Source organism: Choloepus didactylus, chromosome 2 (genome assembly GCF_015220235.1).
Source record: "Choloepus didactylus isolate mChoDid1 chromosome 2, mChoDid1.pri, whole genome shotgun sequence".
Lineage (NCBI taxonomy): Eukaryota > Metazoa > Chordata > Mammalia > Pilosa > Megalonychidae > Choloepus > Choloepus didactylus.
Genome location: NC_051308.1, coordinates 151,632,318 through 151,647,439, shown reverse-complemented (window position 1 = coordinate 151,647,439; position 15,122 = coordinate 151,632,318). Strand labels below are relative to the sequence as shown.

The following is a 15,122-nucleotide window of genomic DNA, read 5'->3' as shown; positions in this document are numbered from 1 at the left end:
AATTGGGTTTTACTACCTCTTTCCTGCCCCCTACTTCCTATTCTCAACACAGGAACCAGAGTAATCTTTTTAAAACCCAAGACAGATAATGTCCCCCAAAACCCTGCAATGGCTCCCTGTTTCTCTCAGACAAAAAAAAAAAAAAACAGAAAAAAAACAAAAAAGAAAACAATATCCTTAGAACAGTCTATAACGCCCTACTTGGATCTGTCTCAGTTAACTCTTTTTCACCTCATATCATACTCCTCTCTCCAACTCACTCACTCTACTCTAGTATTCTAGTTTGCTAATGCTGTGGAATGCAAAACACCAGAGATGGATTGGCTTTTATAAAAGGGGGTTTATTTGGCTACACAGTTACAGTCTTATGGCTATAAAGTGTCCAAGGTAACACATCAGTAATCGGGTACCTTCACTGGAGGATGGCCAATGGTGTCCGGAAAACCTCTGTTAGCTGGGAAGGCACGTGGCTGGCGTCTGCTCCAAAGTTCTGGTTTCAAAATGGCTTTCTCCCAGGATGTTCCTGTCTAGCAAGCTTGCTCCTCTTCAAAATGTCACTCAAAGCTGCACTGAGCTCCTTCTCCCTGAGTTAGCTCATTTATATGGCTCCACTGATCAAGTCCCATCCTAAATGGGTGGGGCCACGCCTCCACAGGAATATCCCACCAGAGTCATCACCCACAGCTGGGTGGGGCACACTCCAAGCAAATGTAATCAGCACCAAAACAACCGCCCCACAAGACTACATCAAAGACAATGGCGCTTGGGGGACACAACACATCCAAACTGGCACATCTAGCTACACTGACTCTCTTACTATTCGTGGATCATGTTCTTTTCTACCTTAAGGCCTTAGCATTCACTATTCCCAGGTGGAATGCTCTTTCTCTCAGATGATCTCATGGCAGCCTCCCTCATCTCGCACAAGTCTTTGGTCAACCACCTTCTTATGAATGATGCCTAACTGGACCACCCCACTTAAAGTTACATCTCAAACTCCTTCACCTTCTCCTCCATGCTGGCATTCTCAAATTATTTACACAAGCCTACCCTTCCCCATCCCACCCCATAACACTGATCACCTTCTAACACACTACTTAATATACTTACTATGGTTATAGTTTGTGCATCCCTCCTCTAGAACTAAAGTTTCAAGCGCATAGATTTTTGTCTGTTTTGTTAATTACATATCCAAAGGGCCTAGAAGAGTGTCATCCAGAATCTTGGTATTATACACTGCTCTGGCATGTAAAAAATTCTGGGGAACCAAATAAAAGAAGGTTTGAGAATACAGAGTTCCTTAAGACAGAACGCCATGGCAGCAAAGCAGAGAATAAGAAAAATTGAAGGCCACAGAAGCTTAGTTAAAAGAGAAAAACTCAAAGCAAGATTCCCATATCTGTCTGTCTCTTTCTCTTCCATTTTCTTTCTTTCCATACCTCTTTTTCTCTCTCTCTTGTCTCCCAGCTTCCTAGTCTAGGAATTGAAATTCAGAAGTGAGAAGGCTGTCAACAGGGGCATGTATGAATATATTTACTTAAATTTAAAAAGTGAGGCTAGATTTTTACTGGAAAAGGGTCAACTGATTCAGCTGTGAAGAATGGCTTTGTTAAATACGTTACATGGCAGACATGTAAGACTTCTCTGTAAGTTGAATGAATTAAGTCTATGATGCGAAGACTTTGAAGAAAACATATTTAGAAACGTATGCAATTCATAAACACTAGTAATTACTTTCACTTTGAAAAAAATTTCAGATGACAAGTTAAAAATGCCATTAATTTTTCAAAATTCTTTTAGGATTATACAAAGAAAAAAGATTGAAGACCACAGATCAAATATATAAAAGAGCTCTACACAACAACAGACATTTTTTTTTCCCAAAACACAGATGGAACCCTGAGAAAATGTAACTATAAAATATAACTATATATTTTGGTAACCACAGAGAAATTTCCAAAATGAAAAGAAATAATGTAAACCATACCCTCTGGCTACCATGCAACAAAAGTAGAAATACAGGACAAAAGGCTAGACCCTATGACCCAGCCAAAATCTATCCATTTGGAAACTTAAAACATTCTTCTAAATACACCTATACAAGACAGGTTACCCTTTAAATTACAAATTATTCTAGAACTTTCTACAAATGTAAACAATCTCATCTGGGTTAAAAGATACAAGAACTTGAAAAAGACAAGGTTTAAATATATCTATATCTATATCTATACCTATATATATGCTGAGGCAGTATATTTCCATACAATGTTTCTCAAATCCTGGTCCAGGAAAGTTTCTACTGCTTCCAATCCTTCATTAAAGTTTTTATTAAGCACTAGTATTTGGACAATATGACTAAGTGGTTAACAGTGCAGGCCACAGAACTATAGTGCCTAGGTTCAAATTCTAATTTCCCTACTTACTAGCAAGATGATCCTGAACCTCAATTTCTTCTCTATTCCTGTTTTCCACTTTTAAAAAAAGGATAAAAACAGTTCCTATATATCATATGGTTGCTGTGAAGCTTAAGTGATTAAATAATATAAGTAAAGCACTGACAACAATACATGACTCATAGTAAGTATTTAATAAACGCGTGTTTGTGTGTTTGCACGTACATGTCAAGTACTATGCTAGTCCTTGGAGTACAGAAACACTGCCCTCAGGGAATTTTCAGTCTAATCCAGGGCTTCCATCTTTCCCTCTAATATTTCTGTTTAATTGAGCATTACTCTTTGTAAAGCACTGAGCTTGAAGATGAAGTACAATGAGGATACAAGAAAGAATGGAATTATAACACAAGGCAGAAAGTGTTAGGATAGGGATGAGAAATGGGTTTTGGACAATCCATAAGAGGCAGACCTAGCCACACCTTTCTTAATGAAGTAAGGTTTTTACTGATAATAAGGAAGAACAGCAACTCTTCTCCCAAACCTCTCTGGTTCCCTATGCCCAGCTAGATTTCTTCCTTTCGCAGGACTCTAATGAGAAATTCACCTACCCAACCAAGATAGTTAACTATCATCTTTTAAAAGGATACAGGGAAGGGCGGGGCAAGATGGCAGACTGGTGAGCTGTATGTTTTAGTTACTCCTCCAGGAAAGTAGGTAAAAAGCCAGGAACTGCGTGGACTGGACACCACAGAGCAATCTGTCTTTGGGCATACTTCATACAACACTCATGAAAACGTGGAACTGCTGAGATCAGCGAAATCTGTAAGTTTTTGCGGCCAGGGGACCCGCGCCCCTCCCTGCCAGGCTCAGTCCCGGGGGAGGAGGGGCTGTCAGCTCCAGGAAGGAGAAGGGAGAATTGCAGTGGCTGCTCTTACCGGAAACTCATTCTACTGATTCAAACTCCAACCATAGATAGACTGAGGCCAGACACCAGAGACTCTGAGAGCAGCCAGCCCAGCAGAGAGGAGACAGGCATAGAAAAAAAACAACACGAAAAACTCCAAAATAAAAGCAGAGGATTTTTGGAGTTCTGGTGAACACAGAAAGGGGAAGGGCGGAGATCAGGCCTTGAGGCGCATATGCAAATCCCGAAGCAAGGCTGATCTCTCTGCCCTGGGCACCTTTCCTTAATGGCCCTGGTTGCTTTGTCTATTAGCATTTCAATAACCCATTAGATCTCTGAGGAGGGCCGTTTTTTTTTTGTTGTTGTTTTTTTTTTTTTTTTTTTTTTTTTTTTTTTAAATCCTTTTTGCTTTTTCTAAAACAATTACTCTAAGAAGCTCAATACAGAAAGCTTCAAAGAATTGAAATTTGGGCACGTCAAGTCAAGAGCAGAACTAAGAGCGCTCTGAGACAAAAGGCAATAATCCAGTGGCTGAGAAAATTCACTAAACAACACAACTTCCCAAGAAAAGGGGGGTGTCCGCTCACAGCCACCATCCTGGTGGACAGGAAACACTCCTGCCCATCGCCAGCCCCATAGCCCAGAGCTGCCCCAGACAACCCAGTGTGACGGAAGTGCTTCAAATAACAGGCACACACCACAAAACTGGGCGTGGACATTAGCCTTCCCTGCAACCTCAGCTGAATGTCCCAGAGCTGGGAAGGGGGAGCAGTGTGAATTAACAGAGCCCCATTCAGCCATCGTTTGAGCAGACTGGGAGCCTCCCAACACAGCCCAGCAGCCCAGAACTACCCTGGGGGGATGGCACTCACCTGCGACATAGCACAGTCATCCCTCAACAGATGACCCGGGGTGCACAGCCTGGAAGAGGGGCCCACTTGCAAGTCTCAGGAGCCATACGCCAATACCAAAGACTTGTGGGTCAGTGGCAAAGACAAACTGTGGCAGGACTGAACTGAAGGATTAGACTATTGCAGTAGCTTTAAAACTCTAGGATCATCAGGGAGATTTGATTGTTAGGGCCACCCCCCCTCCCCGACTGCCCAGAAACACGCCCCACATACAGGGCAGGCAACACCAACTACACACGCAAGCTTGGGACACCAATTGGGCCCCACAAGACTCACTCCCCCACTCACCAAAAAGGCTAAGCAGGGGAGATCTGGCTTGTGGAGAACAGGTGGCTCGTGGACGCCACCTGCTGGTAAGTTAGAGAAAGTGTACTCCACGAAGCTGTAGATCTGATAAATTAGAGATAAGGACTTCAACTGGTCTACAAACCCTAAAAGAACCCTATCAAGGTCAGCAAATGCCACGAGGCCAAAAACAACAGAAAATTATAAAGCATATGAAAAAACCAGACGATATGGATAACCCAAGCCCAAGCACCCAAATCAAAAGACCAGAAGAGACACACCTAGAGCAGCTACTCAAAGAACTAAAGATGAACAATGAGACCCTAGTACGGGATATGAAGGAAATCAAGAAGACCCTAGAAGAGCATAAAGAAGACATTGCAAGACTAAATAAAAAAATGGATGATCTTATGGAAATTAAAGAAACTGTTGACCAAATTAAAAAGATTCTGGACACTCATAGTACAAGACTAGAGGAAGTTGAAGAACGAATCAGTGACCTGGAAGATGACAGAATGGAAAATGAAAACATAAAAGAAAGAATGGGGAAAAAAATTGAAAAACTCGAAATGGACCTCAGGGATATGATAGATGATATGAAACGTCCAAATATAAGACTCATTGGTGTCCCAGAAGGGGAAGAAAAGGGTAAAGGTCTAGGAAGAGTATTCAAAGAAATTGTTGGGGAAAACTTCCCAAATCTTCTAAACAACATAAATACACAAATCATAAATGCTCAGCGAACTCCAAATAGAATAAATCCAAAAAAACCCACTCCGAGACATATACTGATCACACTGTCAAACATAGAAGAGAAGGAGCAAGTTCTGAAAGCAGCAAGAGAAAAGCAATTCACCACATACAAAGGAAACAGCATAAGACTAAGTAGTGACTACTCAGCAGCCACCATGGAGGCGAGAAGGCAGTGGCACGATATATTTAAAATTCTGAGTGAGAGGAATTTCCAGCCAAGAATACTTTATCCAGCAAAGCTCTCCTTCAAATTTGAGGGAGAGCTTAAATTTTTCACAGACAAAGAAATGCTGAGAGAATTTGCTAACAAGAGACCTGCCCTACTGGAGATACTAAAGGGAGCCTACAGACAGAGAAACAAAGACAGGACAGAGAGACTTGGAGAAAGGTTCAGTACTAAAGAGATTCGGTATGGGTACAATAAAGGATATTAATAGAGAGAGGGAAAAATATGGCAAACATAATCCAAAGGATAAGATGGCCGATTCAAGAAATGCCTTCACGGTTTTAACGTTGAATGTAAATGGATTAAACTCCCCAATTAAAAGATATAGATTCGCAGAATGGATCAAAAAAAATGAACCATCAATATGTTGCATACAAGAGACTCATCTTAGACACAGGGACACAAAGAAACTGAAAGTGAAAGGATGGAAAAAAATATTTCATGCAAGCTACAGCCAAAAGAAAGCAGGTGTAGCAATATTAATCTCAGATAAAATAGACTTCAAATGCAGGGATGTTTTGAGAGACAAAGAAGGCCACTACATACTAATAAAAGGGGCAATTCAGCAAGAAGAAATAACAATCGTAAATGTCTATGCACCCAATCAAGGTGCCACAAAATACATGAGAGAAACATTGGCAAAACTAAAGGAAGCAATTGATGTTTCCACAATAATTGTGGGAGACTTCAACACATCACTCTCTCCTATAGATAGATCAACCAGACAGAAGACCAATAAGGAAATTGAAAACCTAAACAATCTGATAAATGAATTAGATTTAACAGACATCTACAGGACATTACATCCCAAATCACCAGGAAACACATACTTTTCTAGTGCTCACGGAACTTTCTCCAGAATAGATCATATGCTGGGACATAAAACAAGCCTCAATAAATTTAAAAAGATTGAAATTATTCAAAGCACATTCTCTGACCACAATGGAATACAATTAGAAGTCAATAACCATCAGAGACTTAGAAAATTCACAAATACCTGGAGGTTAAACAACACACTCCTAAACAATCAGTGGGTTAAAGAAGAAATAGCAAGAGAAATTGCTAAATATATAGAGACGAATGAAAATGAGAACACAACATACCAAAACCTATGGGATGCAGCAAAAGCAGTGCTAAGGGGGAAATTTATAGCACTAAACGCATATATTAAAAAGGAAGAAAGAGCCAAAATCAAAGAACTAATGGATCAACTGAAGAAGCTAGAAAATGAACAGCAAACCAATCCTAAACCAAGTACAAGAAAAGAAATAACAAGGATTAAAGCCGAAATAAATGACATAGAGAACAAAAAAACAATAGAAAGGATAAATATCACCAAAAGTTGGTTCTTTGAGAAGATCAACAAGATTGACAAGCCCCTAGCTAGACTGACAAAATCAAAAAGAGAGAAGACCCATATAAACAAAATAATGAATGAAAAAGGTGACATAACTGCAGATCCTGAAGAAATTAAAAAAATTATAAGAGGATATTATGAACAACTGTATGGCAACAAACTGGATAATGTAGAAGAAATGGACAATTTCCTGGAAACATATGAACAACCTAGACTGACCAGAGAAGAAATAGAAGACCTCAACCAACCCATCACAAGCAAAGAGATCCAATCAGTCATCAAAAATCTTCCCACAAATAAATGCCCAGGGCCAGATGGCTTCACAGGGGAATTCTACCAAACTTTCCAGAAAGAACTGACACCAATCTTACTCAAACTCTTTCAAAACATTGAAAAAAATGGAACACTACCTAACTCATTTTAGGAAGCTAACATCAATCTAATACCAAAACCAGGCAAAGATGCTACAAAAAAGGAAAACTACCGGCCAATCTCCCTAATGAATATAGATGCAAAAATCCTCAACAAAATACTTGCAAATCGAATCCAAAGACACATTAAAAAAATCATACACCATGACCAAGTGGGGTTCATTCCAGGCATGCAAGGATGGTTCAACATAAGAAAAACAATCAATGTATTACAACACATTAAAAACTCGAAAGGGAAAAATCAATTGATCATCTCAATAGATGCTGAAAAAGCATTTGACAAAATCCAACATCCGTTTTTGATAAAAACACTTCAAAAGGTAGGAATTGAAGGAAACTTCCTCAACATGATAAAGAGCATATATGAAAAACCCACAGCCAGCATAGTACTCAATGGTGAGAGACTGAAAGCCTTCCCTCTAAGATCAGGAACAAGACAAGGATGCCCGCTGTCACCACTGTTATTCAACATTGTGCTGGAAGCGCTAGCCAGGGCAATCCGGCAAGACAAAGAAATAAAAGGCATCCAAATTGGAAAAGAAGAAGTAAAACTGTCATTGTTTGCAGATGATAGATCTTATATCTAGAAAACCCTGAGAAATCAACGATACACCTACTAGAGCTAATAAACAAATTTAGCAAAGTAGCGGGATACAAGATTAATGCACATAAGTCAGTAATGTTTCTATATGCTAGAAATGAACAAACTGAAGAGACACTCAAGAAAAAGATACCATTTTCATTAGCAACTAAAAAAATCAAGTACCTAGGAATAAACTTAACCAAAGATGTAAAAGACCTATACAAAGAAAACTACATAACTCTACTAAAAGAAATAGAAGGGGACCTTAAAAGATGGAAAAATATTCCATGTTCATGGATAGGAAGGCTAAATGTCATTAAGATGTCAATTCTACCCAAACTCATCTACAGATTCAATGCAATCCCAATCAAAATTCCAACAACCTACTTTGCAGACTTGGAAAAGCTAGTTATCAAATTTATTTGGAAAGGGAAGATGCCTCGAATTGCTAAAGACACTTTAAAAAAGAAAAACGAAGTGGGAGGACTTACACTCCCTGACTTTGAAGCTTATTATAAAGCCACAGTTGCCAAAACAGCATGGTACTGGCACAAAGATAGACATATAGATCAATGGAATCGAATTGAGAATTCAGAGATAGACCCTCAGATCTATGGCCGACTGATCTTTGATAAGGCCCCCAAAGTCACCGAACTGAGCCATAATGGTCTTTTCAACAAATGGGGCTGGGAGAGTTGGATATCCATATCCAAAAGAATGAAAGAGGACCCCTACCTCACCCCCTACACAAAAATTAACTCAAAATGGACCAAAGATCTCAATATAAAAGAAAGTACCATTAAACTCCTAGAAGATAATGTAGGAAAACATCTTCAAGACCTTGTATTAGGAGGCCACTTCCTAGACTTTACACCCAAAGCACAAGCAACAAAAGAGAAAATAGATAAATGGGAACTCCTCAAGCTTAGAAGTTTCTGCACCTCAAAGGAATTTCTCAAAAAGGTAAAGAGGCAGCCAACTCAATGGGAAAAAATTTTTGGAAACCATGTATCTGACAAAAGACTGATATCTTGCATATACAAAGAAATCCTACAACTCAATGACAATAGTACAGACAGCCCAATTATAAAATGGGCAAAAGATATGAAAAGACAGTTCTCTGAAGAGGAAATACAAATGGCCAAGAAACACATGAAAAAATGTTCAGCTTCACTAGCTATTAGAGAGATGCAAATTAAGACCACAATGAGATACCATCTAACACCGGTTAGAATGGCTGCCATTAAACAAACAGGAAACTACAAATGCTGGAGGGGATGTGGAGAAATTGGAACTCTTATTCATTGTTGGTGGGACTGTATAATGGTTCAGCCACTCTGGAAGTCAGTCTGGCAGTTCCTTAGAAAACTAGAGATAGAGCTACCATTCGATCCAGCGATTGCACTTCTCGGGATATACCCGGAAGATCGGAAAGCAGTGACACGAACAGATATCTGCACGCCAATGTTCATAGCAGCATTATTCACAATTGCCAAGAGATGGAAACAACCCAAATGTCCATCAACAGATGAGTGGATAAATAAAATGTGGTATATACACACGATGGAATACTACGCGGCAGTAAGAAGGAACGATCTCGTCAAACATATGACAACATGGATGAACCTTGAAGACATAATGCTGAGCGAAATAAGCCAGGCACAAAAAGAGAAATATTATATGCTACCACTAATGTGAACTTTGAAAAATGTAAAACAAATGGCTTATAATGTAGAATGTAGAGGAACTAGCAATAGAGAGCAATTAAGGAAGGGGGAACAATAATCCAAGAAGAACAGATAAGCTATTTAACGTTCTGGGGATGCCCAGGAATGACTATGGTCTGTTAATTTGTGATGGATATAGTAGGAGCAAGTTCACAGAAATGTTGCTATATTAGGTAACTTTCTTGGGGTAAAGTAGGAACATGTTGGAAGTTAAGCAGTTATCTTAGGTTAGTTGTCTTTTTCTTACTCCTTTGTTATGGTTTCTTTGAAATGTTCTTTTATTGTATGTTTGTTTTCTTTTTAACTTTTTTTCCATACACTTAATTTAAAAAACAAGGTAAATTTAAAAAAAAAAAAAAAAAAAAAAAAAAAAAAGGAAAAAAAAAAGATGCAGTGCCCCCTTGAGGAGCCTGTGGAGAATGCAGGGGTATTCGCCTACCCCACCTCCATGGTTGCTAACATGACCACAGACATAGGGGACTGGTGGTTTGATGGGTTGAGCCCTCTACCACAGGTTTTACCCTTGGGAAGACGGTTGCTGCAAAGGAGAGGCTAGGCCTCCCTATGGTTGTGCCTAAGAGCCTCCTCCCGAATGCCTCTTTGTTGCTCAGATGTGGCCCTGTCTCTCTAGCTAAGCCAACTTGAAAGGTGAAATCACTGCCCTCCCCCCTACGTGGGATCAGACACCCAGGGGAGTGAATCTCCCTGGCAACGTAGAATATGACTCCCGGGGAGGAATGTAGACCTGGCATCGTGGGACGGAGAACATCTTCTTGACCAAAAGGGGGATGTGAAAGGAAATGAAATAAGCTTCAGTGGCAGAGAGAATCCAAAAGGAGCCGAGAGGTCACTCTGGTGGGCACTCTTACGCACACTTTAGACAACCCTTTTTAGGTTCTAAAGAATTGGGGTAGCTGGTGGTGGATACCTGAAACTATCAAACTACAACCCAGAACCCATGAATCTCGAAGACAGTTGTATAAAAATGTAGCTTATGAGGGGTGACAAGGGGATTGGGAAAGCCATAAGGACCACACTCCACTTCGTCTAGTTTATGGATGGATGAGTAGAAAAATAGGGGAAGGAAACAAACAGACAAAGGTACCCAGTGTTCTTTTTTACTTCAATTGCTCTTTTTCACTCTAATTATTATTCTTGTTATTCTTGTGTGTGTGCTAATGAAGGTGTCAGGGATTGATTTGGATGATGAATGTACAACTATGTAATGGTACTGTGAACAATCAAAAGTACGATTTGTTTTGTATGACTGCGTGGTATATGAATATATCTCAATAAAATGAAGATTAAAAAAAAAAAAAAAAGACATAATGCTGAGCAAAATAAGCCAGGCACAAAAAGAGAGCTATTGTATGTTACCACTAATGTGAATTCTGTGAAAAATGTACAATGTTTTATACTGTAGAATGTAGGGGACCTAGAGATACCAATTAGTGGAGGGGGAATGATAATCTAATAAGAACAGATAAACTATGGAGGGTAATCTCAATGTTATGGGAATGCTCAGGAATGATTATGGTTTGTAAACTTTCTTGGATATAGTAAGATCATGTTGGAAGCAATAGAGTTATTTTAGGTTTTTTTTTTTCTCTTATTCCTTTGTTTTCTTAGGGTTGTTAATTTTCTTGGGGTATGGTAGGAACATGTTGGAAGCAATGTAGTTATTTTAGATTATTTGTTTTTCTTACTCCTCTGTTTGGACATGGTTTATTAATTTTCTTGGGGTATGGTAGGAACATATTGGAAGCAAAGTAGTTATTTTAGGTTATTTGTTTTCCTTAATCCATTGCTTTGTTTGAAATGTTGTGGGGTTTTGTTTGCCTGTTTGTTTTTAATTTTTTGATAAAGTTAAAAAATTGAAAAAAAATCAGTAGAAAAATGGGAGTAAAAACTAAATGACAAATAGGGTGGGATGGGGGGATGGTTTGGGTATTCTCTTTTCACTTTTATTTTTTATTCTTATTCTGATTCTTTCTGATGTAAGGAAAATGTTCAGAAATAGATTGTGGTGATGAACGCATAACTATATGATCATACTGTGAACAGTTGATTGTATACCATGGATGACTGTATGGTTTGTGAATATATTTCAATAAAACTGAATTAAAAAAAAAAAACAACAAAAAAAAAAAAAACAGAAGGACCTTCATTTCCAGTAAGATGGGCTAGGTAATTCAGACCAACACTTCTGCTGAGAACTAGAGAAGATGGACAATATAAAAAATACCTGCTTAAATGCATCAGAAAACTAAAAAGGGAGTTAAGAAACATGAGGTCAAAATTCCAGATGAAGGAAACTCAGAAAGCAAGCCTGGCATTGGAGCTGCCTTTGCCTTAAGAGTGTCTGCAGATACAAGATTTCATACAATTTAAGAATAAAAAATTAGAGTCCAAGGTCAGCCAAAGCGAAAGGGCCTGGTAAATGCCCAACCCTTGGTTTGGGACCACGAGGCTGGCTATACCTAGGAGCAGGGATGAACTAAAAATAGGCCCTTGCAGAGACATAAGCCCTGCTTTAAACATCCTACCTCCTGTTAAGAGGATTAAAGTGATCCTGGAATGCTGGTGACCACAGTCAGTGACTAGAGGCAAACACTGATCCTCTCAATAATGTCATCTTAGGCATCAAATTATCTTCACAATGTTTCATATACAGTGTCAGGCATCAACATAAATAAATAAGCAAATAGATACATGAGAATCCAAGGCAATAAGACCACAACCACAAGAAGAAAATAGGTAATGGTAAGAGACCTATAAGGAGTCCATAAAATGGAATTATTGGATGGAACCTTTAAAATAAAATACTGTGTATGTTCAAGGAACTAAAGATCGAGAATCTGAATAGAAAATTAAAAACCTAATAAAAGCACCAAATGGAAATTCTACAAGCAAAAAACACAATAACTGAAATTAAGAACAAGGTGGATGGGTTTAAATGACAAATTACATACAATCAAAGAGATAATAATAATTAGTGAACTAGAGAAAGGTTGGAAGAAGTCTCAAGAATGAAGCAAGGAGAGACAGTAGGATGGAAAATGGAAAAAATATTAAGAACCAAAAAGATAAAGTGAAAAGATCCAGCATACATTTAAATGGAATCCCAGAAGGAAAACAGACAGAATAGGACAGAGCAATATTTGGAGAAATAATTAATGGCTGAGAATTTTCTAAAACTGACAGAAGATATCGAGCCACAGCTTGTAGAAGCACCAGAACCTCTAAGATCTAAACCGAGGTGCATCATAGTAAAACTGGTGATAATGAAAGAAAATGAGAAAAGCTTAAAAAAAAGGTAGCTCCTCACATATGAGAACTACACTGGTGCTTTCAGTTTAATCATGTTGCTCTCTGCTGGGTATAAAAAAATCCCACAGAACATCCACTTCAGACAGGCCAATGGAAATTCTGTAAGTGAAAATTTTCACTGAATGTCCCCTGCTCTTGCTAAATGAATGGAGGAGAGACTTCAGAAAAAAGGATATTCAAACAACCAATAAACTTATGAAAAAGTGTTCAATATTTTTTGAAATCAGGAAAATGCATTCTCCAGAAGGGCTAAAATTAAAGAGACTATTAATACCAAGTGTTGGTGAAGACAGAAAGCAACAAGAACTCTTATATACTCCTGATGGGATCAGTACCACCACTATGAAAACAACTTTTGCATTGCCTGCTAAAATTGAACAAACTTACAGAATTGACCGAGCTATTCCACTCATGGTATACACCCAGCCTAAATGCTACACATGTTCACCAAGAGACATGTACAAGAATGTTCATGGTAGCATCATTTAACCCAAATGTTCAACAGTAGAAAGGATAAACTGTGATAAAATCATACAAGCAAATTACAGTTGCATCTGACAACATATATGAATCTCCCAAACATAATGTTGAGCAAAATAAACCAGAGACAAAATATTACTACTATACAGTTCCATTTATATAAAATTCAAAAAACAGGCAAAAGTAAGCAATATTCTTTGACGTCAGCCTGGTTACTCCAGGAAAGAGGAATTGGGTAATGATTGTGGGGGAAAACATAGGGTGCTTCTAGGTTGCTGGCGGTATTCTATTTCTTGATCTGTAGTAGTCATGAAGCATTTACTTTGTGGTAATTCACTGAGCTGTATATTTACATCTTATACACTTTTCTGTATATATTATATTTCAATTTTAAAAAAGACCCAAGAGCTCCATGTTGCATGTTGTAAATGCAACCTAGAAAACAGAATAAATATACACATTACACAAATACTTTATTGTGGTAATGCAAGTCAACAGTTTGAGAGTAAAAATCATGTCCGGGAAAACAGTAACTTTCCACTTCTTTCACTTCAAGACCCTCTGTCAAATTAAATTAAACAAATAAAATATCTTACAAAGGACCATGTAGATTTTCAACATACTGCAAGAACACTTTATTTGATTTATTCTGTTTCCCTATGTTTCATTTATCTTGAACACCTGAAAAAAAAAAATCCAATTTCCTAGCTTTATATAAGATCAAAAAAAAAAAACAAACACATCTTGGAAAACGTTAATTAATATTAAGGGAAAATTGAAATTGTTTGTTTCTAATATTTAAAGTGTATTTTTCTGACATTTAAATACAGAAAAGGATTAAGGCAGAAAGATAAATGATACCCGAACTAAAAGGAGGCATATATGAAAAATTTGTTAGGCTTCCCTCCCCAGCAAACTAAACCTTGGTTCATAGTTTTATATTCCATTATATTTTAATAAAACTATATTTTAAAACACAAATTATTGTTTGGTTTACAACTCAAGAACTAAACATGCATAACAGCAAGTTGCTCAATATCAAATAGATTTCCTCTCAATTTAATCACTTAACAGAGTACAGTTAACAGCAGATAAACTGATTCATTTTTAAGCCATGTAGTGCCACCAAGTGGTAGCAAATTCTTTCTTCAAAACACCACTGAAGCACTGGAAAAAGTTATATTGTAATTGAAAATTTATCTTGTAATAAATTTAAATAAGATTCTGAAATACCTTGTTATAAAAATTTTAAAACAGAAGAGGTCAATCTTTATGGAAAATGAGATGTATTAATTTGTGATGTTACATTTTTAAATTCGAATTTCCTTGGAAAGCAAAGAACTTTGAATATAAGGCTGTATTACTTTTATTGCTTTTTGTTATTTTTCAATTCCACATTTTCTTAAAAGACTTAAGTTGCTTTAGAAATTAATGACACACATATATATATAGTAAAAGAACTGGAAGGTTTATAATAAACTGTAACTCTCATTAAGTATAGGGAGGGAGTGAGAAGAGCAGGAGTAGAGAAAAAGAGAAAATTTTTGCTTTTTAGTTAATAAACTTCTGTACTTGAATTTTTTTAATTACTTACTTAAAAGGGGGGGGGGGCACAAAATAGCTTCTTAAAGTTGTTAAACAATAGAATACAATTCTAATTTGATGATATATTACCAAAGAAATGGCTAAATTTTTGTACGAAACTATACAAATGAAATTCAAGTAGTAAGTTTCCATAGAGT

The 15,122-nt window shown here is 37.6% G+C and overlaps 1 protein-coding gene across 13 annotated transcripts in view; it reads right to left on the bottom strand.

Annotated features, from left to right (window-relative positions):
* The window catches only part of ZNF644 (zinc finger protein 644), a 129,818-nt gene that overhangs the window by 39,985 nt on the left and 74,711 nt on the right, over positions 1-15,122 (bottom strand). Inside the window, exon 1 of one of the 13 annotated variants that reach the window (XM_037826673.1) lies at positions 411-449. The exons of the other annotated variants lie outside the window; for them this stretch is intronic. The gene's annotated coding sequence lies outside the window, so the exon portion shown is untranslated. Of the gene's footprint in view, positions 1-410; positions 450-15,122 lie in introns of those variants that run through there. 13 annotated transcript variants of the gene reach the window in all.